The sequence below is a fragment of the Sturnira hondurensis genome, unplaced genomic scaffold (assembly GCF_014824575.4).
Source record: "Sturnira hondurensis isolate 20B ecotype Veracruz unplaced genomic scaffold, ASM1482457v3 Scaffold0004474, whole genome shotgun sequence".
NCBI classification, from domain to species: domain Eukaryota; kingdom Metazoa; phylum Chordata; class Mammalia; order Chiroptera; family Phyllostomidae; genus Sturnira; species Sturnira hondurensis.
This window is the reverse complement of record NW_028077105.1, coordinates 8,463,016-8,489,281: the sequence shown is the minus strand read 5'-3', so window position 1 is coordinate 8,489,281 and position 26,266 is coordinate 8,463,016. Positions and strand designations below refer to the sequence as shown.

Below are 26,266 nucleotides of genomic sequence, written 5' to 3'. Positions count from 1 at the left end.
CTATGCCTCAGTAACTCGGGTGTTAAGTTTGAAAGCAGGCTTCCGTAGGAGGGGGTAGAAACATACCAAAAGAGGGCTGATTTCATATCAGACTGTATCTAATATTAAGGCATAAACAAGCCCTGGCATACAGTTCATTAAGATACATTCCCTGGTTCCATCCTGTCAACTTAATCTCTAAAACAAATTTTAAACTATTTGCTGGATACCAACTACATACTGAGCACCTTATCTGAGATGTCAGTTCAGCCAAGCTATCCAAGCCTTTATCAGGAGACAGATTATACACAACACTAACACTAGGTATGGGAGGAATTTTCCAGTTCCTCACTCAACTAGTGGCCCAGACAACTCTCCAGCAGGGGCCTCTGGGTCATGACCTCTCCTTTCCTATGGTCTCTAACATGATTCAGGCCCTGCTGTGGTGCACTATTCCTTCCTCAGTAAACTTTCACTTCCTCTCTGACCACCACTGCTACCCCCTCACCTCCACTGCACCCCCTGCTCACTCATTTCCACAGACTGAGACCAACAATTTGAGGGTTACCTCTACAACCCACCCTAGGACCCCTCTCTCTCCCTGCTCTGTTTCTCACAGTCCTCCTGGGCTTGCCTGGAGCGCACTCATGGGTCCGTCATTAGGGCTGTTCTTCCCAGGGTTGGAGGTCAGCTTCCTCCCAACAGTTGTCTGTACCTGGTTCTTGTTTCACAGCAGTCACGGGGCTTTGAAGGTAGTTATCAGCACCCCAAATTTTCACCAACATTTTCCCATTTGTTTTTAGTGCTCCTGACTAATCAAATGTTTTGCCTTTTCAGTTGCAAATCTGTGCTCCTCTGTTCTTTCGGAAGAATCAATAAAGTTCTCAACACATCTGTCATGGTAAAATGCAGAAAAGGATTCACTAATAAAGAACGAAAGTCTTCTCACCAGCTCTGGTATTCTTGAATTTACCATTCAAAAGTCCTCTACCATGCCTTCTATGAGCTTGGGACCTCACAATCACAGTTTACTGACCTATATGCCTTAGACAACAATAACACACACACCTTTTCACCAGTGTGCACTCTTTCACTTAGTAACATCACACTGTGCATCAAGATCTGGAATCCAGGATCAATAATGTTCAACTGTTGGCCAGGAATTTCATTTGGGCTGAACACACACTGACAAATTACAATTTTCTGATACCCTCTCCAGTTCGTGAAGTAGGTTGCTATTGATTCTTAGTGCCTACCATCATATGGGTTCCAACAAAATATTTGTCAACATCATACAAAAAATATAAACATTGGTATTTTACCTTAATCTTAGAATAGTACTGGACATACTATTGATTTCACCTATTTCCTACAGGCAAATTTTTTGCTCTTCCCCAAGACTTATATATCCATATTAACACCAACAGGGACAAAAGGCAAAACTGGATTAAAAAAACCCTTTGATAATCACGAAAGCTAAGTAAGTAGACATGCTATGGAAGAGATGGGGCATTATTACTAACCTCTTCTTAGTTTCTGTGATTATTTATTGCAATAAGGCAGAGACATATTCTTACACACATCTCAGTGGGGCCATAGAGACATAAAACCAAACTTCCACCAGGCGGCCCAAGGAAGACCATAGAGAAACACTGGGGAAAAGCCATTAAAAATGAAAGGATATCTGTGTTTACATTACACACTGAAACAGGGAGAGGACACTTAAACATTATTTCAGAGTAATGCTGGTGCGTCGTAATAGTAGAAGAGTAGGAAACAGCAACAACAGCTGCTTCGCATGAATGGCAAAGGGTAATTTCATGGATAGCTCCAAACGACCTTCAAATACCATAATGCTCCACTGATAAGTACTGAAGGCCAGGACGTATTTTATATGCCAGGTGCTAAAAGTCAGCTCTACTGAGAAGATGGAAGGGGTGGAGAAATAATTTCCAGCTAATCAAATAATTTAGTCGAGCTTAGGAACAATTCATCCATAATGTCTTCCTCTAAATGTCTTCAGCAAGTCAGTTACAAAGTAGAATATGTGAATATAGCAGAAAAATTTTTCCTTTTTAAATGTGATTATCTAAGGCTGCATTTTTCTTAGCATGTTTTAGAATCTGAGCTGACCCAGTGCAAGACAGATGGGAATGCAAGTAGCCTAAAAGATACATGAAATAGGAAAAAACATGCAATTTCCAATTGTAAAATAGTACTTGGGGATTAAGGTTGTAAGCTTAACATTTAAAGGAAGAAACAAAAAAAATTAAAATCCCACAAAAAGTGGGTTTTTTAAAAAAATCCTCACTAGAGGACATGCTCATTAATTTTACAGAATGAGAGGAAAGGAAGGAGAGAGAAACATCGATGTCAGAGAGAAACATCGCTCAGTTGCCTCTTCTCTGCTTTCCCACCAGAGATCAAACCTGCAACCTTGGTGTGTGCACTGACTGGGAATGCAACCTGCAACCTTTGCGTGTAGAGGACAAGGCTCAACTAACACCAAGCGTTTTCAGTAAAAGCCACTGAGCTTTCTGTTTACAGGACAGGAACAGTGCTCAGAGGGCAGTGACCATGAGGCATGAGCAAGGATTACACAGAAGGAAACTACTGAAACCTGCAGTGGGTGACGAAAGGACATGCAGAAGGTAGAGGAGAACAAAGGGTTTTGATAAGCAAACATAACTAATACTGTTCCTTAGCATTACCACACACGCTAGCACAGTTATAGGCACATGAAGCACATCCAATTCTGGGAGGACTGAGCCTCCCAAACTGGCAGTTTCTATAACTGTCCTAGTTTAAATTCCTATTCCGGTCATCTTAGGATCCCCTGAGTCTCAGGCTCACATCAGACTTAGGCCAGCCTATGGTTTACCTGTTGCTTACACAGGACAGCAAAATTCCTATGTAACCAAAAGCAATAGGGCATCTGGTTCCAAAATGCCATTCCATGTGGGAATTAAAACAAGCCCACCTCATAAAAAATGTGAGTCATTTGCATTTCAGCATTTACTTCTGTAAAGTACCATGCATAACTTTTATAAGAAACATTTATGAAACTCTAAGTAATGCCAACAAATCTAATACAGGAATGTTAATTTCTCCATCCAATAGCTGTGGGAATAGAAGGTTTCACTGAAAAACAATTCCTACATTCACTCATTAGCCTTCCTCATTACAAATATTGGTCAAAACTCTAAGTTTTGTTTTCAAAAATCATTGTGGTTATGGCTTAACAGTCAAATGAACCCCCATAACAAAGTAGACTTTCCATTTCAAGGAATGAAGTGGACACTAGCAAGAACACTGACCCTGGGGTGCAGTCAGCACTTCAGAGCTTGGAAAGAGTGGTGCTATGCAGCTCGGGTTCTTGCTCATTAATAATAAACATATAATTAAGGGGTGATTCATACATTCATTCAGTAAATACTGACTCCTCATTGATAGCAAGGTACTGTACGTGTTGATGTCCAAGGTCCAAAGAAGCACAAGCCTTCACCTCTGATCCCTGAGAGTCTCCACCCTAGCGGAATAAATCATGCCGGAAATCACAATGCAGGCAGCACGGGCTCCAGACTATGCAAGCAGGATGGACCACAGGTGCAGCAGTGCTCACTTCCACTTACCCAGCAGCCGACACAGATGCCAGAGAGTGCAGCACATGTTTGTAGCACAGTAAGAGGAAGTTAGGAAGAGCGATTCCAGGCCCTTACTATACCTCATTCTAATTGTATAAAGCTCTCTCCAGAGCCTACAATGTCTTCCTGTTATGTGATTCACTTTCCTCTAATTTATGCCTGTTTCCTCTGAGCAAATAAAGAATTAATCAGTGCCATTTTTACATCAACCCCTTTGCTGGAAAGAACTTTAAGTCAGTCCTTTGCTATATACCTTGAATTGTCCAGTGACCATCCTTCCTTTTCTTTTTCCTCCTCTATTTACAAAGCGGTGTCTTAGAAATATAGCGTATTAGTAAACATTCTTAATAGCACCTGGGTCATGAAGAACTACCTATAGATAACAGCATAATATCTCTGTTTTGAAACTTTCCCTTTAGGCCTTTCTCAGATTAGCTCTTGCTCTGCAAGTGAACCATCTAAGCTGATGTTGATTTTTAAAAACAAGTGATTTTTAGGCCCATGTGGGTGGTCCTTGGCACAGACATCAAAGATAGAAACCTAATAAATATTTTTCCTTCCTCACTGAAGAAGTGAGCATTGCTATTGTTCCCCATGGTTCTGCTTTCTTTTTTAAAAAGCCTCTACTGATCATTCACATTAATATTATGCTAATAAAAGTAAGGGGATGCTAACGAATTCAGTCTCTTCAGTAGTAACGAAGGATCAGAGAGAGAGAGAAAGGGGAGAGGGGTAATTTACATATTTTCATGATTAGAGTAAATTGGCATTTAAATACTTGTCACCATTTCTGAAGAATAATAATACATGTTGGGCCAGCCTGGGCAGCAGTAATTTCTCCAGTGGAACCATCGAAAGCCCAAGTATTTCAAGAGACATTTTGCTTTTAAGAATGAATCTCAGATGACAAGGATGAACATTCAAACACAGGGCAACCATCTGCATGGTAAATACATTTCAGTTCTCCTCGGCAAAAGGAATTCATTTACTGTTGAAGGCCATTCACTTTCACTTCTGAGTGCTTATTCCTCAAAAAATCTTCTGAGTACTGTGAGAACAATAATTAAAAGAGGATCTTTCCATCTGTACTGCATTAGGCTGCAAGACAGCCCCTCCAGCAAAAACAGCTTTGCATAATTCATTGCATCGTTTTAAAACCTAATCAGTGAATTGCAATAAGCTATGGAATAAGCACACAGGAGGAAAGGAAGACTGACAGTTACTGGCTACCTTCTAAGCAGTCACCTAGCTCTCACTTTGGGCTGATCTTGGTGAATCATAGCACAGGTACCCTCACCTTATCTCTAACAGGATCTTAATCATGCCTGCAGTGCTGTCATCATATTCTTAGGGAATACTAATGTCCCATGAAAGAGTCTTTCTGAGGTCATTATCAACAGGTAATGCAGGAAAGAAAATTCCACTGGGAGGCAGAACTTGGGCTGTAGCCAGCTTGACTGTGCATTGTGTGAGCGCAGCAGATACGTTCACCCTATGAAAAGAAGGATAATATTGCAAGTCTCTTCCAATTCTAAAAATTATATAGCTCCAATCCATTCACACTGATTTTTCACCTATAAAGCCTTAACTTAACCACTTTACTTAAGTGTTGCATTTTTTCAAAGAAGGAGAAATGAAGGTGGGGTGGGGAAGAGCCGCTCTAGGTCCCTCAACCATAGCAACTTCACTGTGATTTATTATTTGGAGATCCAAGTAAGAATGCTCTGGAAAAGGATTCTATGACTACAGGAAGTTAGAAAAACAACTGCTTTAGGCATGTCCCATTTGAATTAAAAAGTTCAAAGTTATAGAATCTGTAAGCTTTACATATGAAAAATTAACTAAGCAGATGGTTTTCATGATGATATGCAATGGATATGATTTTTGAACCAGTAGCAGTTGTGAGAAATTATGTGGGCAGTAGGGTTGGGGTCATGGAGTGCGAAACATATACTAAAATTTTTCACTTTCCATTTGTTACTACTCTCTAGGGTCTGGTGAAAATTAACAGAAAAACATTTTGAGTTTTATCTTTATAGATGACGTCAATATATAGGTGACAGATGGTAAAGTTCCTAAAGTGCAGTTTGATAGTTCAGTAAGAATCAATAGAATTGTCTCAAAAGACAGTACAACTTGAACTGGATGCGATTGTAGTACCTTCACATACACAATTTGATTTTCAAACCAATAACTCATAGTAATTCAAAACTTCACCCAACTCATTAAATAACTGACAGACGCTTAAGACAATTGGGCAGTGGCAGGAAATATTCCTGAGTTGTTTTGAATGTGACAGTAAATTGTTGTTTTACGATGGTGCTATCCAATTAAAATAAAAGCAATCCTCCAAAATGGAAAAAAAGAACCACTGAATAGGAGAACGTATTCATTGAGACATCTGATAACAGGTTGACATCCGGAATTTATAAAGAATTTATAAAACTCAACACCCCCAAATCAAATCATCCAATTAAAAAATGGGCAAAGGATCTGAATAGACATTTCTGAGAGGAGGGCATACTGATAACCAATAGACATATGAAAAGATGCTCAATGCCACTAATCATCAGACAAATGCAAATTAAAACCTCAATGAGATATCACCTTACTCCCGTCAGAAGGGCTATCATTAATAAATCAACAAACAACAAGTGTTGGAGAGAATGTAGAGAAAACACAACCCTTTGGCATGTTGGTGGGAATATGGATTGGTGTAGCAACTGTGGAAAACACTATGGACTCGCCTCAGAAAATGAATAATGAAACTGTCTCATGACCCAGCAATTCCACTTCTAGGGATTTTTGAAGAAACCTGAAACACTAATGCAAAAGAGTGTACACACCCCTATGTTCATTGCAGTGCTATTTACAATAGTCAAGACTTGGAAGCAGTCCAGGTGCCCATCAGTAGATGAGTGGATAAAAAAGCTTGGGTACATTGACACAATGGAATACCACTCAACTATGAAAAAAAAGGGAATCTTAACCTTTGTTAAGGATAGACCTGGAGATCATTATGCTAAGGAAAAGAAACCAATCAGAGAAAACAAAAACAACATGATTTTACTCATATGTGGAATCCAATGAAAAAACTGACTCATAGAAAGAGAACAGACTGACAACTGTCAGAGGGGATGGTGGGTTGTGGGACTGGGTGAAAATGGTGAAGAGATTTAAGAAAAAAAAAACATAAAAATGTAGACACAGACAATAGTATGGCAATTACCGGAGGAAAGGGTGGTGGAGGGAGGTAAAAGAATGTATGGGAAGGTAAATGGTAATGAAAGGAGACTTGACTGGGGGTAGTGAACACACAATACAACATACAGATGATGTATTAAAGAATTGTACACCTAAAATCTATATAATTTTATTAACCAATGTCACTTCAATATATTCAGTAAGAAAGGAAAAAAAAGTTGGATTTCCAATCAAGATGGAGGTATAGGTAAACACACTTCGCCTCCTTGTACAACTACAGAAAAAATTTACAACTAAATCACAAAACACATATCACCCAGAACCACCAGGAAACTGAGCTGTATGAAAATTAGACAATCAAGGATTTAAAGAAGCCACATTCTTCCAAACAAGTAGGAGGGGCAGAGACAACAAAGACAGGCAGAGAGGCACAAAGACACAGTGTGGCAATGGAAGGTGGAGGAACAGGCCATCCCATATTCACATGTGGTGGATAAAAATCAGGAGGGTTACCTCAGAAGCAAGCAATTCCAGCCCCAGGCCAGACTACACAGCCCAGGGTTCCAACACCAAGTTATGGGAAGATAAATACCCATAACTTTTGGCTATAAAAACCAGTGAGGGTAGGTGCAGCAGAAGAAACTCCTGGATTTTTGGGAGACTCCTCTCAAAGGACCCAAATGGATTGAGGACTCACGCAGAGCCATCTTCTCTGGTATTCAGCACCAGGGCAACAGCTAGAGAGCATCAGTTGCATATGGGGAGAAAGTGAAATGACTAGAAACAGGGTGAGTGCTGGGAGACAGCTTCCTTTCAGGCAAACCTTCAGAAGCCAGGCAGTGGCACTGTCCCCTCTCTGAGACCTCCTTTCCACACAGAGCCACAAAGCAGTTAAGCGGGTTTCCCCACCCTTATGTGATTACCTAAGGCTCTACCCCACACAGTTTATAGGTACCTTCTCTACAACAGGCCATGCTACTAAGACAGGGAGTCAAAGCAGCTCCATTAATACACAGAAACAAACACAGGGAGGCTGCCAAATTGAGGAGACAAACAAATATGGCCCAAATGAAAGAACAGAATAAAACTCCAGAAAAAGAACAAAATGAAATGAAGATAACCAACCTATCATAGGCAGAGTTGAAAACACTGGTGATAAGGATGCTCAGAGAACTCACTCAGTACAGCAACAGCATAAAAAAGACTCAGGCAGAAATGAAGGTTACATTAAGTGAAATAGAGAAAAACCTACAGGGAACCAACAGTGGAGAGGATGAAGCTGAGAATCAAATCAATGATTTGGAAGATAAGGAAGAAAAAAGCATTCAATCAGAACAACAAAGAGATAAAAGAACTCAAAAATATGAGGATACTCTAAGAAGCTTCTGGGACCTCTCCAAATTTACAAATATCCAAATCATAGGGATGCCAGAAGGAAAAGAGGAAGAGCAAGAAATTAAAACTTGTTTGAAAAAATAATGAAAGAAAACTTCCTTAATTTGGTGAAGAAAATAGACATACAAGTCCAGGAAGCACAGAGAGTCCCAAACAAGTTGGACACAACGAGGACCACAGGATACATCATAATTAAAATGCCAAAGGTTAAAGATAAAGGGAGAATCTTAAAAGCAGCAAGAGAAAAGCAGACAATTACCTACAAAGAAGTTCCCATAAGACTGTCAGCTGATTTCTCAAAAGAAACTCTGCAGGCTAGAAGGGACTGGCAAGAAGTATTCAGAGTGATGAAAAGCAAGGACATATATCAAGATTATTCTATCCAGCAAAACTATCATTTAGAATGGAAGGGCAGATAAAGTGCTCCCCAGAAAAGATAAAGGTAAAGGAGTTCATGATCACCAAGCCATTATTACATGAAATGTTAAAGGGGCTTATTTAAGAAAAAGATCAAAAGATTGAACAATAAAATGGCAACAAAGTCACAACTATCAACAACTGAATCTAAAATACAAGATCATACAAGTAGAACAGGAACAGATTCATAGATATGGGGATCAGTTGGAGGGTTATCAGCTGGAAGGGGCAAGAGAAAGAATGGGGGAAAAAGAGCAGGGATTAAGAAGCATAAATCAGCAGGTATAAAACAGACAGGGGGTATTAAGAACAGTACAGGAAATAGAGAAAGCAAAGAACTTATATGCATGACCCATGAACATGAACTGAGGGGCATTACTGGTGAGAATGAGGGTACCTGGCAGACGGGGCAAAGGGGGAAAAATTGGGATAAGTATAACAGCATAATCTATAAAATATATTTTTAAAAAAACCTTGGAATACATCAGAATTTTAAAGCACTTCCATTTATCTTAAAGATAAACTCATATTACTGTTCCTGAATATTCAAGGGTACTGAACAACACATTTGTTTGTTGAAAAACATATTTGATGTGAATGAAGGAAGAATTAAATGGAAGCTTCAAGGCCACTGATTGCTGGGCAGAGTCAGCAGAACCTGTGAGAGAATCAGAAACCCTGTGTTCTAGGCCAGCTTCACCAGGCTTCACCCCTGCACGCAGGTCTACCCTGCTGCATAATGACGGGGCTAGAGAACAAGACATTCTCTTCTAATGAGATGTCCAGCTCTGAAAGACTCCAGTTTAAATGGGTTAAAGGCAAGATTCGCATGTGGCCTCCAAAGCATTCTTGACAATACCGTGGAGAGTGTTCCGTTTCCCAGCCTCAGCCCATTCCAACCAAGTCATCCCACCAAGCTCACCCAGTGAACAACTTTCCTGAAGTTTGTTCAGAATCCAACAGCTGTGTAGAGCTGATTTCCAGCCTACCAAGAGGTCTTCTGTGTCCTCTGTTTCCCAGGTGACACTGACGCCGCCGTCCCTTGTTGCCATGCACACACTCAGAGGGCTGAGGCCTTGCAACCAAGAGCCCCTCCCATGCCCTGTACAGGCTGTTGCTGCTTCCTGAGCTGCAAGACCTTCTGAAAGCTTCTGGCAAGATGCCAAATGATTAAATACCACTGTGCATAATTAGCATTCCATGTAAAAGCCTTAAAATATTTTTTAAGATTTGGTCTTACTTCAGGTCACAGAAGCCAAGCTGGGAACAGCATGCTGTACTTTCATGCGGGGAATAGCGCACATGAATACAAACACAGCAGAGATGAAAGCTCAGCAGACAAGGACAGGCTGCTCTTTCTGTAGAGAGGGCAGCCCCGTGTGAATGGCCCATCAGGGCACGATGCCTACTCCTAGGCAACTTGGAGCACTCAATGTGAACCCGCACTCTCCGTTTGAAGCAAGTGCAAGTGCAATTTGTCTGTTGTCATCCTCTTGCCTCCAATCACGCTCCAATATGGATCCGGAGAGGTGGTGTTTTTGTTCTTCCAGAGCAGAAGCCCTTACATTAGCATGTGAAAGCTACTGAAGCATCTTCTCCCGCAATGAACTCCTCCTGCCACAGCACAGCTGCATCAGATGGTCTCCTTCGAGTGATACCAAACCCACCCGTGCAAGCCTTCTTTCTGTTCCACTGTGCAAGGGGTCACAGGCAGGTCTGCCTAGCCATTTGTCCAAAAGTTAGCTCTTCTGTGAACATCCAGGATAGCTATAGCTCACACTCACCTTACACACGATTCATCTGTCTTTACCTCTGAGCCTTAATTACTTGGTACCATTCGAACACAGAGGCACACGAACCCTGCTAACTTTTGTTTCCAACACAGCTCAGTTCCTACAAAGAAACTGAAAAGCCCCAAATCTGCTGAGGAAGGGGGGGATTTTCACTCTGTATTTCAATGTAAATATTAATTAAATTTTCAATATCTACATCACACAGTCGATGCATTGTAAGAATTAAAGGAGCATTTGATAATTTGCCAGGAACAGTGATCACAATGAGACAATGAGGTAGTTACCACAATTATCCCCAGTTTAAGGATGAGGAGACTGAGGCTAAGAGAGACACTGACCAGACAAGGAAAGCAAGTGAATGGCCCAGGATGAGAGTCCCATGCCCCATGCTCTCAGTCTCTGTGCAACAAAAGCCACTGAAACCTGTCCTCAGAAAGGGGCATTCAAAATATGGTGGAGTTAGAACTAGAATTAATCTGGAGATCACTAAGGCAGATCATTGTTAACCTGTCCAAGCCTCACAGCTGGATCATGGCGGGAAGGGCAGCAGATCCACTGGAATTATCAATGCGCTTAAAGACACACGTGACATATGCAAGCAATCCAATCCGTCTTTCTCTAAGATGGGCTTTCTTTAAGAGACAAAGAACCGAGCTCAAGTCCAGCATAAAATCTTCTGTATCCTTAGTTTTCTAGGTCTTGTAAAATCCGGCCTTTAGTTATTCAAATGGGAATACGGCAGAGTAGAAAACTAGGTGATTTGCCCAGTGACAGACAGGTAGTTAACGGCTGCGCCGTATCTCTAAAAGGGTTTCTGATTCCCAGTCAGTAAATAACATAACCAACTACCTTCTATTAGGACAGATGGTATTACAACAGAGAAAACACATTACTCTCCAACTCTATCACCAGGATAATAAGGATAGGCAATAAATACTTTTTTATTGATCATTATTTTCCCTCTGTGAACTTTGAGAGCCTAAACCACTGATCCTTTGGCTAGTCTAAAAAACAATCAACCACAGTGATACAACTTGACAATTTTGCCAACATATTCCCACCTTTGAAACTAACTGCTTTGGAAAGCACAGAACTGTTCATAGTAACACTTCAAGCTGTTGCTGGGAAGCTTCCGGCTAGATTGGGATGGCAGAAATGTCTGTTTGGCCAGCAGGGTGTTTCAGACATTTTTAGATTGGCCTACCACATTTTTCTCTTGTAGTATATTCTTCTGGGCAGTCAGCAGGTGCTAGGGGACTGGGCCCTATGAACAGGGGACATAGGTTTTCATTTGTAGTTGGGAATCCACATCTGCAGAGGGCTGACTTAAGTTATAAGTAGATTTTCAACTGCGCAGGTGGTTGACGCTTCGATCCCCACACTGTTGGAGGGTGGACTGTACCTCTCGTTTGTCACAGTTCCCACCAGTACTATCTGGATGTTATACAATCTGCTGGTCCCTGTGGGCAACTGGTTTTCAGCCTCTGCTTTCCTGCATTAATATTATGGCATTAAGATAACACGACTCACTATTTCAAACCTATCACCAATGATTAACATCTAAATTCTACATCAACATAGGGCTCACTTATCTAGAAGGAAGTAAGTGCAGCAGGGTGTACGGGGATAGGACCCAACTGGGAGATTGTTGCAGCTTGATTCTCATCCTTCCTCCGTCAGTAAACGTCCATATGACTTTGATCAAGTCACCTAACCTCAATGGATCACAGTTATCTCCTCATTTGGAAAACAGGCAGGCTGGACTTGCTACTCAAGATTTTTATTTTTCCAACTTAAAAAAAAAATCCTGTGACATGTCTCTTATTCCAGTTGTGTACAAATATAGGCATTTTCCCAGACAGAGGGACCTTAGTGAAGGGGAAACATGAGGACTTTTCAGAGTTACATAGACTAGCATTTCATATACAACTTCTGCATCTTCCATGGGATCTTAGGCAAGTTACCTAAAATTCTCCGAGCCTCAGTTTTCTCATATTCTATCATTTACTCAAAATAACTTATTGAGCATTGACTGTGGATCAGATACCTTCTAAATGCTAAGGATTCCTCGGGGAATAAAATCCCTGCTCTAATGAAGTTTACATTCTAGTGGCAAGGAGACAGAAAGTAAACAAATACTTACAATCTTCCAGGTGGTGAGAAATGCTATGAAAATAAATCAGGTGGGTTACGAGGTGGGAGGGCAAAGTTGGTTGGGTTATTAGAGATGGGAAGAGAAGACCTCTCTGATAAGACACTTGAGCAGAGACCTGAATATAGTGGGGAGGAGGGGGAGGTTTAGCCATGCAGATATTTGGGTATAAATTGCCCCCGGCAAAATAAATTGGGTATAGATTATTCTAGTAGTTGTAAAAACTTAATGATGTGATAAGCAGAATCCTGAAAGCATCCTTGTGATACACTGCTTTCTCCCTCCCCTCCACCTCCCACTCTCCTTCTCTAAACAGGTATAGTCCTCAGGAGGTAGTGGCTGCCTTTATATCGACACCAAAGACAGTAAAATAAAGCAGACCAAGGTGAGAAAACCTCTCCTCTCATTCCATGTCCTAACGAATGACAATCTACAACTGTCAACTACTATTTTGGGTACTCAAGAAAAAGTTTCAAGTCCTTCCTTGGCTGTGTTTTGACCAAAAAAAAAAAAAAACCTTTCATAATGACGTACTCCAATATACATGCAGGTAGTTAATATTTATGATCTGTTCTTCTCAAAGAGTGGGAGACAGAGCAGAGAGGCTAACCTCACAGTCTTCATGCCAGAAAAACCTGGGTGACATCCGGGCCCCCTGCTGCTGCCTGTATGACCTTGGGCAAGTCACTCAACCCCTCTGAATCTCAGTCTTTTCGCCTGTGAATTGAGGAGTAACAATGTTAGCTCTTTCTCAGGGTTGTGGTGCAACTTGAGTGAGCTTATGTTCATGCAACACCTGGAACTTTTTTGGCACAGAGCATAGTACCCAATGATGAGCATCTATTTTTATCAGGGCTTCTGTTTGCAAGTTACAGACATGGGTGCTGATTAAACAGAAGAGAAATGTTTTAAAATCTTACTGACTGTCTCCCCAAACACCCAGCAGCCAGGAATAATGCCCCAAATCATGCCCTGGGGTGATCTGGGCATGCTGGACCAGTGGATGAGGCAGCTCACACCCCCTGTGCCTGCGGCACTAGGTATCACCCTATTTGTCAAGCCAGCAGGGCTCTGCATCCCAGTAAAGCTCAGGAAGCAAGGAATTCCCCAAAGCAGCCAAAAAATGGCAGGGGTCCAATCACACCACTACTACAATATACATGTCCTTTGGAGCATGTGTTATTAATAGTTTGCTCACGCGCCTCATCTCACCTGGAACGCCCTGCGCCCCTCTCCAACTGCTCAGCCCCATCCTAGATGCTCCTGCTCTGGGAGGCCTTCCAGCCTGAGTCCCGAGCCTGCTTCTTCCCTCCCTCTGATAATTCCCTTACAAGGGACCTCATTATAAACTGATTTACACCCTGATTATATACATGCAAATATAAACAGACACAAATTCTTTTGGAAATGCACAGGGTAGAGATTAAAAATAAATGCATATGCAATTATCAATGACACTGCCTGGTTCACTCAACATTTCATGTGTGTGTATCTCAACCCGCCAATGAGGTTATAACTCCCTGTTGACAGGGAACACGTCCTTTTCTCTTGTACCTGTTAGAAGCTCATTTCCCATTCTTTACCAATGCTTAATAACTCCTCCTTTAAATCTGGGATGTACCATAGTTTTTATATTGAGGGTCAAGTATCCAATTCATCTAAAAATACTCTTTTGTTAAGAAAAATAGATTCAAATTCCCATACAGAATGCATAATCAGTGTCAACAAATTTCACAAAATATTGAAGTACTTACAAAATTATAATAATTACATTAAAAGTTATTTTTACCTTTTATTTTCAGATTAAAAAAAACCATCTTCTCACTCTGAAAAGTGAAGAATCCCACACTGCCCCAATTTTACCAAAAAAAAGGGCAGCACCCCCTCCCCTCACTATGGAATAATATCCCCATCTTGTGGGCATTATTGCTCAATGTGTTAAAAAATCCTGGTGACTGCGACATCTACTAATACTGCGCTCAGAGTTAGATAGAATTAAACGACAACCACTATTTGGCCCAGAAGACAGAGTCCCCTATGTCTTTAATAAACGCTTTCTGCAAACAGCATTTACAAATTTAAAACAATTACAAGCCTACAATATTGAGTCAGGCATCAAACAGGTCCACAAAAAAAGAAGATAGATAGATAGATAGATTGATGGATTGATCGATATTGGATCCAGAGATACCTAAAGAGAAAGTCCTCCCGTGAACGGGGTTCCCTTCTCCCAGTGAGTAATGAACTCATTCAGGAAACATTTACTGAGACTCAGGGTATCTAGCACAGGGTTGGCCACGCCCCTCAGGTCAGGATCTGCCTGGCAGAAGCCTATACGTACATGAAGGTCAAAGAAAAACTGTTAAGAACAGTGGTTCCCAGCAAGTTCCTGGCCATGGGTAGGAGGCTAATCAAGTCTGCCTGGGCTCTTGTCCAAGAGAGTGAAGGTTAGCAGGCACGCAGAATAGGTGTACGCAGCAAATGTGAGAAAGAAGCAAGGAGAGGAGGCGGTCAAACAATGGAACAATGGACGAGCAAGAGAAAGACGCATTGGTGATATCCTTCTCATCCAGGGGAAGAAAAGACATGTACATCTAGCAAAAAAAAAAAAAGTAAAAATGAAAAGTGAGAAAAGAGGCTGAGGACAATGTCCATCTCTCTTCTATGCACTTCAAATGCTGCTTGGAAATTTGAGCAAGTCCGCGACTTACAGGTACCACAGATATTTCAAGTTCCCTGGTCACTGCCTTCCATCCTCTTACGATTATCATGCAACGAGCTTATTTGGTCTTGCTTATGTTCATTTTCTTTCATTCGTTCAATCTTTTACTAGAGACAGGGGAATCATATTTCCCAAGCCAGACATGATCTCAACCCCCTGTTTTCAGCCATCATTTATTTCAGAACAACCTTTCCTGTTAAAGAAGGTTATCACCGCAATGCAGAGAACACATGCAGAATAAATGCAGCATTCTCAACCATTCGTCCCCAAATTATCATTTTATCCAAGTATTCCCCAGAAATATATAAAAACATTCTAAATTCAACAGGTATCTTCATCTCCAACTTTTCTTTCAATCACTTTGTAAACCATAAAAGCAGTCAGCACAGCAGCAGCCTGGTTCATTGGTCCTGAGACTTTTTATCTCTCAATCACTTTGTAAACCATAAAAGCAGTCAGCACAGGAGCAGCCTGGTTCATCGGTCCCGAGACTTTTTATCTCCCATCCAAGATCCTCTGCTGCCTCAGCTTCTCTCCCCATCTGGACTGAAGTCCATCTCTCATGTCTCTCTTCAAGGACCCAACTGGCCCAACGGTGCAGGCTTGCTGAGCCCGCCTGACCCAGGTGCTTCTCCTGCCCCAGGAGCCTCGTGCACAGAGTTCCCACTCCTCATGCCCTCCCCGCTGTGCCTCAGGCACACCACGGCCACTGGATGCAATCCACAGTGCTGAGGAGATACCTATCCTCTAAGGGTCTGGTGCCACAGGGACATATGCAGGCTCTTTAAAAATGTCTTTCAATTATACCTGACATTCACTGTTAGTTTCTTTCTGGTGTATACCACAGGAGTTAGACATGCATATAACTTACGAAGTAATCCCTTGATAATTCTAGTACCCACCTGGCACCATACACAACTGCTACATTGCTGATTATATTCCCTATGCTGTACTTTACATCCCCATGACTATTTTCTAACTACCAATCTGTACTTCTTAATCCTTTCATCTTTTCACCCATTTCTCCACGCCCCATCCCACCTGGCCACCATCAGTTTGTTCTTAGTATCTAAGAGTTGGTTTGTCCATTTGTTTTACTCTTTAGATGCCACATATAACTGAAATCATATGGTTTTTCTGTCCCTGTGTGACTTATTTCACTTAGCATAATACTTTCTAGGTCCATCCATGCTCTTGCAAATGGTAAGATTTCATTTTTTCTTATGGCTGAAAACTATTTCATTGTGTGTGTGTGTTTATGTTTGTGTATAAAACCTCTTTTTTATCCATTTGTCTATTGGCAGGCACTGGGGTTAGTTCAATACCTTGGCTATTGTAAGTAATGCTGCAATGAACATGGGGGCGCATGTATCTTTTCAGATGAGTGTTTTGGAACAAAAGCCGGTGTGGGTCCAACAGTCCTGTCTGCCACTCTCTGCATGTAGACTCGGGCCAAGCATCTAACCCCTTTGGCCTCCTTTTCCTTATCCTCAAAGGAAAATAGCAATACCTACCTTGTAAGACTGACCCTTGTAAAGGGCCAAATGCTGCACAGGAGATACTCAATAAAGGAAGATCATGGTTTAAAGAGGAAATGGCACCATGAGTGCCTCAAGTCCACTGAAATGAAGCAATGACACGGGTGGCTGTGGCACCAGCAAATGGACTCCAGGAGAGCAGGGTCCATCCCTTCCTCTCCCTGAATCAGTGCTCCAGACACCATGCTTCCCCACCAACGTGCACTTTTTAAAGAGCAACAAAAAAATGACTATGATAACATTCACCAAAATATGAATGTGACCATCTTTGGGCACTGGTTTTATTGGCATTTTAGTTCTGCTTTTCAGTATTAACTAAATCTTCCAGAGTGAACAAATATAAAAGTTATGCAGAATGTACTCAATATCCCGCCATAATTTGGGAGCCCCAATCTTCATCATGCATTACAAACATAAACAACATTAACAACCATTCCCTTTTCACTTGACTTTACATCCATCTCTCCTTCCATAATTTGTCTGATTTTTCTCCTGAAGTACTCACATTTACATAAAGCAACTTATTCAAGACTAGAATGAGAATTTTTTAATTAAAAGTCTCCTTTAAATTTAACTCCAAAATATCTCCTCAGAATTTCATTTCTATGCATAGTGAGCATTAATGTGAAATATCAAGTTCAAACTATCTCTGGTCTAAAACCATCTTTAGGAAATAAAGTAAACCTAAGATCTCACCTTATATTTTAAAGGGTGTTTAATCATTTTGACATTCATACTTTCTCATCTGGCAAGTTGTACAATCACTTGCAGTTTTGAAATTTTAAACATTCTTTAATCTATTATATAAGTTTTCATATAGAAAATAAACTTTGTAATTGAAAACCAAAGTGGCAATCGGGTGCCTGTTAAAATAAAAAGGAAGACCACCTGACATGGGTAACTATTCTCCTGCATCTGGTAGATGACCTTCATGCTAATGATGGATAATGGCATCATCATTTAAAAATAAAGTTCCTGAAGAAAGAAATACATTGGTGGGTAGCTGGATTATTTGGAAAACCTCTTACATCACCTACTTTACATCAAAAGGAGAATCATCCAGATGCAGCTAAAACAATGACTGTGAAGTCATGACTTCATTCCTGTCTGTTTAATGCCTTCCGCATATTGAGCCCCCTGCTCAAAGCCTCCTCCTCTCTGAGCTGCCCAACCAAAAATCCCTTCTCTCTGTCATCCCATCAGCAGGGACCTGGTCCTCCCCAAAAGCCCATCATGTCCCTCCCCTGCAGATGGATCTCAACCTCTTCAGCCATCATAGATTCACAAGGAATTGCTGCCTTCTACCCAGTACTCATACTGATGCTACCTGTTTTTAATACTTTCCAGTGTGATAAACCTACGTCTTCAAATCCTAACATTCATGCAGCTGCAGCATCTTAGAGATCTCAGAAGCGAGAGGCCTTGGAGATCATCTACTTAAGTGGTCCTTAACCTTAACAGACTTGCTCTTAACAGAATACACATTTATCCAACTCTACCATTACCATTCGGAAGTGAAATTCAGATCATTTATCTCTACATAATTTTAATGCAATAAAATGTGTACATGTACACAAGCCCTCAATCATATTAAGAGAAATAAAGAAATATAATTTAAAAGATTATAATGAGTTAGTCCTGTGATACTACAGGGCATGAGGTCAACTGCTTAAATCTACTAACAATGAATGTGCTTAGATTTGGGAAAAAAAACAAGATTAGAAAACACTCCTTATTTAAAAAAAATACAGAAAATAAGAGAATAAAGGGAAGGTGGTGTATGGAATTAAAAACTTAATTAAAGATAAGAAGAGATGAGACATTTTAATATGACATCCTTCAGGAGTGCCCACTGAGCCATTCAAAAAGTCAGAGAAAACACCAGACAATTTCTTTTGTCTGGAAGATCTGTCTTGAAACCATAGGACTTCTAACACAACTGGAACCTGCCCTGCAAACAATGAGACAACATAAAACACCCCCACGAATTTCCAAAATGCCCTTGAGAGCGCAACATTGCCCCCCACTGAGAAGCAGAAACAATTCAACTTCCTTCACCCTCATTTTGTTTTGGGGAACACACAGAGGTTCAGTGATTACAGTCCCAGCAGGCTACTGACGGTGACACAGCTGGTTTCATAATCACCACACACACACACTCACACGCACGCACACACGCACACCCACAGGCACATGCACCTGTGCGCGTTCTTCCTCCCCTCTCGTCCCTTTCCTATTCAGGGACCAGATTTTTCACCCCTGCCCTCTGTAATCATCACCCGTACAATTTCAACATCTGTGTCACTCTGTCCCCACACTTCACATCTCTTCCTTAATGGTGTAACTCGTCCCCCCTGCACATCAAGTCCCATTATTCGTCAAAGCCTGAGCCTCCCTAACGCAAATCACAAAGCTCTCTAATTCAGCGTCCCCCTTCCTCACCAAACTCCTTCCTATCTTTGGGATTTCCCAGTTCCCAGCCCATCCATTATGTCAGTCCCTCTTTCTTCCCACATCTCACTGTATCAGCACCCGGAGCTCATTCAACACCGCTCCCTCCGCTTTGCCCGTCTTGTATGTCTTCAGTCTTGCTCCCATGACCCATGGTCAGCTTTTCTTTAGTCCTCTCTGCACAGAGTTGGAAAGTGTGCTAATGTCCCTATCTCAGCAGAACTAAGATACTTTCTATTCATCAGCTACAATACAACTCTATTCAAAATAGTCCTTTCTAGCAGCTAGAAAATTTTCTTCAATGGCTGTCCCCAATCTGCTGAGCTAATCCTTGATTCATTCATTATTATAAAAGGACTTCGCTTTTATAATAATCAGGCAGTAAGTTAAGAGAAGGTCTCTGCCAATAATGTCTCCACTCACACCACTTGCCCAAGCGGAATGCCCTCTTTTTGAAAAACCAAGTTTTATATTTCCTTTAAAATCTGGTTCTTATTAATATCCTCAATAAAGCTTTCAAGCTCTTGGCCATCTGGATTTTTCAATTCTCAAATTATTTAATAATGACAGGTTTGCAGAGATGAAAGAAATTTCTAGATGACCTAGTCAAATCATTTTATTTCACAGATGAAGGACATGGGACTCAGAGGCCAGGAAATAGTGTCTGGTCATACCACTGGCTGTTTGCAGACGAGGCTGCAACTCCGGTCTCTCCATTCCCGCCCAGTTTCCTTCCAATACGCCAGTGAATAATTTGATAACATTTACATTCCTTTTGAAAAAATTTAGATTTTTTTTCTTTAAAAACGTGCCTTAGGGAAATTTTAGAAAGGTAGTTCTACTGTGCTTCACACTGTCATTTATTCAGTCCTTTAAAATGGAAATATTTTAATTTGCTATACATTTTCATATTACATGAAAATTTAATGCAAATGTGTCCTGCACCCCGCCATTGAATCAGCTCTGACTCCTGCTGACCCTGTGAGTAAGCGATGCCCCGAGCCTTGCTCAGCTCTGCAGACTCCTGCCTGTGGCTTCTATGAAGTCAGCCCAACCCACGGTTCATCTTCTCTTTTCCTGCTGCCTTCTATTTTCCCAGCATTGTTGTCTTTCCAAGAACCCCAGCCTTCTCATAATATCCCCAAAGTAGGACAGCTTCGGTCCTGTTCCTATTTCCCTCATTTGTTTGAATTTTTTCAAGTCAAAAACTATCTCTAGTTTGCTTTCCAGGACAATATAACTGTGCCAAAAAACATTCAGTGGAGTAGCCAAATGGATGTCCCAAATGAAGCTTTTAAGTTTTACTTCATTTTGATTCAAGCAAGGTTTATTTCATGAGTGTTTTCCCTTTTTATTTTTTGACTAAATAGGAAGGACAGAGAAAAGAAAATTCACAACATTTAATCTGAAATCATTTTTTAAATTTCTAAAAGCGTGCTTTGTATGTGTTAACTATTGTTAATTAGTCAGCAATGATTAACATACCTTTTAAACTCTTGATCTGTCTCTTTGCAGTTCCTTGGCCCTCCATCCATTTAGGTGGTAAACGTCTGAACGATCACATTAGATTATTGCTATTCTTTTCAAGACCTTATTGTTACTATTTGCTTCTTTTAAATTAAGCAGCATCAGTTGACTCTTTCTAATGGCATCTGAGGAGATCACACTCAAAATCCAGTCTCCTTTCAGACCACCAGGTACTTGTTACAATGCTGAACGCACTTCACCAGCCTTAAAAGCCTGATATTTCTATCCTTTGAAGAACTTCTATCATTTTAAGCTATTTTATGCTCTACATTAAACACCATCAAAATGTGGAACAAGAAAATGGATATTCTCCCAAAGCCACTCAGCTGAATGACAAAAAAAGAGAAAGGTTTCAAAGACACTGTCTCAAATTTCATTTTCTGACTCTCTAGACTCACTGAGTAATCCTCTCTCTCTCTCTCACATACACACACACACACACACACACACACACACGCTTCTCTCTTTGAAAAAGCTCAGTGATCAGTTTTTAGCTTCTTCCCAACTGCTTTAAGCTTTTAATCTCTCCTTCATCATTAAAGAAATACACCCTATTGAAGTATTTCATAAACTGTCTAAAAATTTCAGTTTACTATTTTTATCTTTGCGAAAAGTGTCTGTGAAATTCTCACTATTACATCCACCCAAGTAGGCAAAGTAGTGTAAGATGGTCGCTAAGCAGGTGACACACACAGAGATCTGTAATACCCATCTATGGCTTACAGGAGAGGCTCCACGGGCGGCCTGCCTGGCTCTATCATTAACTGTATAATCTTGAATATATATATATATATATATATATATATATATATATATACATACATATAGTGACTTCCTTTCTCACCAATCAAGGGCGTATAGAACGTGACCATGGCATCTTAAATATAATGTTGAAGTTCTGACATTCTATGGTACTGAGCAGTTACAAAAAAAATTAATATTTTTCTGTAATATACCTAAATGAAGAATATATATTTGGCCTCTCAATAGAGGCATTGCCTAAGAGCTAAACTATGAACCCCCTTTGTTTATAATATCAGCTCATTATCACTTATTAAGTGTGGCCAACTGAATCTATATATAATTCACAAGACTTATTTTCATAAGATGTCATTTTTTTTATCTTAAAAATTTTGACAAAACTGCTGGTCAGAGAGCAAATAGCCAAGAAGGAACAGAATAACAGCAGTAGCTAGCACTTAACTGAGCCTTCAACACCAGCCAGGAACTCTTTAAACATTTGCAGAGGTAAATAACCCCCAAGGTTACATCATACATAGGAGAGCTCTACCTGGACACCAGGAGACACACCTTCAGCTCGTTCAGGCTAACCTCTCCACCTTATAACACCTAATTAAGAGGCTGAGCAGGAATATGAAGTTTTGTTCAGTTGGACACTGACCAGCTATGTAACCCTGGAACACATTTTCAACATCTACAGTAAGAGTGGATGTTGGAGCAGTTTTAGCATCCCACTACATGGTGCTTTAATCTGGAAAGTCCATATAAGTTTATATTTACCACAGACATCTAAAAAGACTGGCACATCTCTATGAAGCTCAGCCACCTGCCCTTCACCCTACTTGGTATAAATCACTGCATAACCAAGGCTACTTCCTTGGTTCCAGCCCTACGAGAGGATGAGAAAGTATTTCAGGAGGAAAAAGAGACAGATACTTAACTGTTTTCTACACCCCTTGTTCTTTGGACAATACTTATAATCAATTCTCTTCCCTACGTCCCTCTGATTACCTGTGCTGCCAATCAAATAGCTCTCAATTCCAGACCAACTCACGCTCCAAGTTCAACCAACAGCCCCCTCACACAACCCTACTCCACCTGTCCCTACTCAGTGCTCTCCCACAACTAGAGCGGCAACTATGACCCGTGTGAAGGCTGACTAATTAAGTGGCCAGGGATCATTTTAAGTGGCAGCTTTTCTTGCCAAAAATGTGAAACAGATCCATCAAAAAAAGAAAGAAACCTGGTTAGTGTCACTGGGGTCAGGCACTTGATTTAGTGTATCGAGTGTCAGATTCTGATTCTTCCTTGGCTATATCCAGAAGAGGCTGTGGAACAGAGAAAAGTGGGAGAGAATGGGGAAAAGTCATGAGGCCAAGCCTCCTCACATCTGGTACACTTGGTCAGTGTTCTGCAGTAGATGGGGAAGAAATAAATCAGCGGCAAAAGCAGTTAATGTCTTCTTAACAAATGGAAGTGGTAACGATGGTTACTTCTACTTTCTGACCACCCAGAACGTTAAATGACCCCCACGAGCTGCAAAGGGGGCAACAGGTCACATACCACCACTAGAACCTACATCACTGGGTAATCCATTAAAGAAGGCTCACGGTGTCAATACATAGACACTGAGTATTCGCAAGTATATGAAACCACCAAACCATCCAAAATCAACCACTGACTCTCTAATAAGGGGTATGCATGCCACGTACTCACACCCTCGGCATCCCAAAAGTTAGAGATCATGCTAGAAAACTTTCCTTTTCCATGCTTTATGAAGATGGAATGAAAACACTCTACCCATCCATCAAACTCAATATAACTATAATACTGCAACTTTGTAGACCTTTAATATTATAGTGTTGCAATGATGTTCTTTAAAATGTCTGGAAAACAAGATGCATGTAGTAGCCACATCGTTTCATTTTCATCAGGGATTTCAAGTTCTGGGCCTCCAACACCAGCTGGACGTGAGTGACCTTGAATAGCCATTACACGCTCATCAGGGATTCCAGGTTCTCTTCTTGGTGCCATCATCAGCTGGCCCTGTGCTACCTTGGGCCGTTCTCTTACCTCTCCCAACCCCATCCCCTTGTGTGTAACACAGACCAATTGACACTGCACATCCCTTAAACACAAAAATTCAAGATAACAAGGTAAAAATACCATCCTTGAAAATTACCTATGAATCAGTGATTTATCTAAAGACAGATGAGAAATTGATTGTACATTTTAAAAGAAAATAAAATATTCTGGGACAATAACACCATTGACTTTTTATATGGCCAAACCTGCATAAGGAAATCACAAGACCAATGGAAAACTGTTAAGAGAAATGGTCAGGGTCCTAGTCCCAAAGGTCAAGTTCAAATAAACAGTTACTTTTGTTGACCAGTATGCTCTTTACTACCTTTTTTTCTTGTGCATAAAAACCAGACTTGCTTACAATTATGAGTGTTAGCTGGTTTGGTGGTACTTACCTTCACTGAACATGACAGACAACTGAAAATTCTGGTTCTAAAAGAAATGAGGCAGTCTCAAAACATTTAGATTCTACCTTTTGGCTAGATTGGATTTATGTGTGCTCTTTCTCCAACTGCAGAGCTGTCCTAAAATCGAGTACTGATGCTTGGAGAATATTCATTGATGGCACAAAGTCAAAATACCTGTAACGTTTCTCAGAGTTTTACCAACACTAAGAGGCACTGAAGGGCTCACTTGCTCTTTCCTTGGATATACATTCCCAATCTTGTCTTCTTTTTTTTCCCCTAATACCCATTTATTTTTAATGATATTGTATTAATTATGCTATTACAATTTGTCCTGATTTTTCCCCTTTGCCCCCTCTACCCAGCACCCCCCACTCCCTCAGGCAATCCCCCCACCATTGCTCATGCCCATGGGTCATGCGTACAAGTTCTTTGGCTATTCCATTTCTTCTACTGCACTTGACATCCCCATGGCTCTTCTGTAACTACTTATTTGTATCTCTTAATCCTGTCACCTCCTCACCCATCCCCCCACACTCCCCTCCTATCTAGCAACCATCAAAACGTTCTCCATATCCATGATTCTATCTCTGTTCTTCTCTTGTGCTTAGTTTGTTTTTTATATTCAATTGTTGATAGATGTGTGTTTTTTGCCATTTTATTATTCATGGTTTCAATGTTCTTCTTTTTCTTAAATAAGTCCCTTCAATATTTCATACAATAATCATTTAGTGATTATGAGCTCCCTTAGTTTTTTCTTATCTTGGAAGCCCTTTATCTGCTCTGGAGATACCCCTCCTGAATATTTACCCACTACAGGTGCCTGTTCCACATCCGTACCCTCCCTACCAGTCCAGAAGGATGTGGGTTCTTTAATTTCATAGTTGTCAGACTTCCAGGCAACTCAATTTCTGACTGTTCTGAGTGATGGTTGTTCTACATTTTAGCTGTAATTCTGATGTGGTTATGCAAAGAAGCCAGTCATGTCTGCCGATGCCACCATCTTTACTGAAAGTCCTAATCCCAATCTGTCTGTTACCAATGACATTCACAAGTCACTTCTCATCACCATGTTTTCCTTGTCCTCACAAAACCTCTTCCCCAAACTCTGCCACTTCCACCACCAACTGGAGTGTAAGCTTCACACACAGAAATACTACTACTCCAAAAGCTGTAAGTAATTGTAATGTGAGATGGGGAAAGGAAATGTCAGAAGCAATCACTGAAAGGTAAAAAAATAAAACTTGTGTATTGAGCGCCATCTAAATTTTCTTTACCAATTATGGTTTACATTTTCACAATGTGAAATTAAATACGTTGTTGTAAGAAAATAGAGAGGTGATCCCATGCAGATAAGAAGACTAGCTGATTCTAGGGGAGGGGCAGCCTGCAAGCCAGGGCTTTTTCCAACTTGCCCCACTGAACCCCAGGGATCCCTACGCATAAGCCCTTTGGTGGTCTCTGAGCAATGTGTACACAAAACACAAAATTAAATTCCACCTTACAACTCTGCACTTATATTTGAACCACTTATAAATGAGTTATTGATTAAAAAGTTGCAGTTCTCCATTAATCTTTCTAAATCTAGGGTGATACACTCATGCTCAAGAAAAACTCTACATGCAGACTTCTCTCAGACATATGAACACTCAACAGACGCCCGGCCATTGAGTAAACCCATGCAACCTACAAACACTTACCAAAGTCTCTCTTTTAGGCCCCGTGCAGCACCCAGCAGTGAACAGAGCAGACCAAATTCCCTGCCCTTGTGGAGACATGGCAACCAAATACATTGTAGTTTAGAAACAAAAACAGCTCTAAAGGGCATCTGGGGAAACATTGTGGAAACTTCAATATAGATTGAGTACTAGACTATAATTACCTTTGTTGTGATAATAGTATATGGCACAGTGGTCTTCAAACTTGCCTGTACATGAGAATCCCCCCAAGGACCTTCAAAAAAGATACTGATGCTGCTGACCCATCAGGGATTTAGATTTAATTAGTCTGAAGTTTGGCCTGAGCTTTGAAAGTTTAAGCCACAGGTAGCAAACACGAGGCCCATAGGCTGAATCCAGTCCCCCACCTGGTTTTATCCTGCCTGACACCTTGTTTCTACCCAGCAGCACCGTTGAGCACCCGCTTAACTGTTAAGGATCGGTTACATTTACACAGTCCTAAAATTACATTCGGCCCTTTGAAGACAACCGCAAG

General features: G+C 40.9%; 1 protein-coding gene across 4 annotated transcripts in view; it reads right to left on the bottom strand.

Annotated features, from left to right (window-relative positions):
- The window catches only part of ARHGAP18 (Rho GTPase activating protein 18), a 168,510-nt gene that overhangs the window by 67,634 nt on the left and 74,610 nt on the right, over positions 1-26,266 (bottom strand). The window contains exon 1 of one of the 4 annotated variants that reach the window (XM_037045776.1): positions 9,562-9,655. The exons of the other annotated variants lie outside the window; for them this stretch is intronic. The gene's annotated coding sequence lies outside the window, so the exon portion shown is untranslated. Of the gene's footprint in view, positions 1-9,561; positions 9,656-26,266 lie in introns of those variants that run through there. 4 annotated transcript variants of the gene reach the window in all.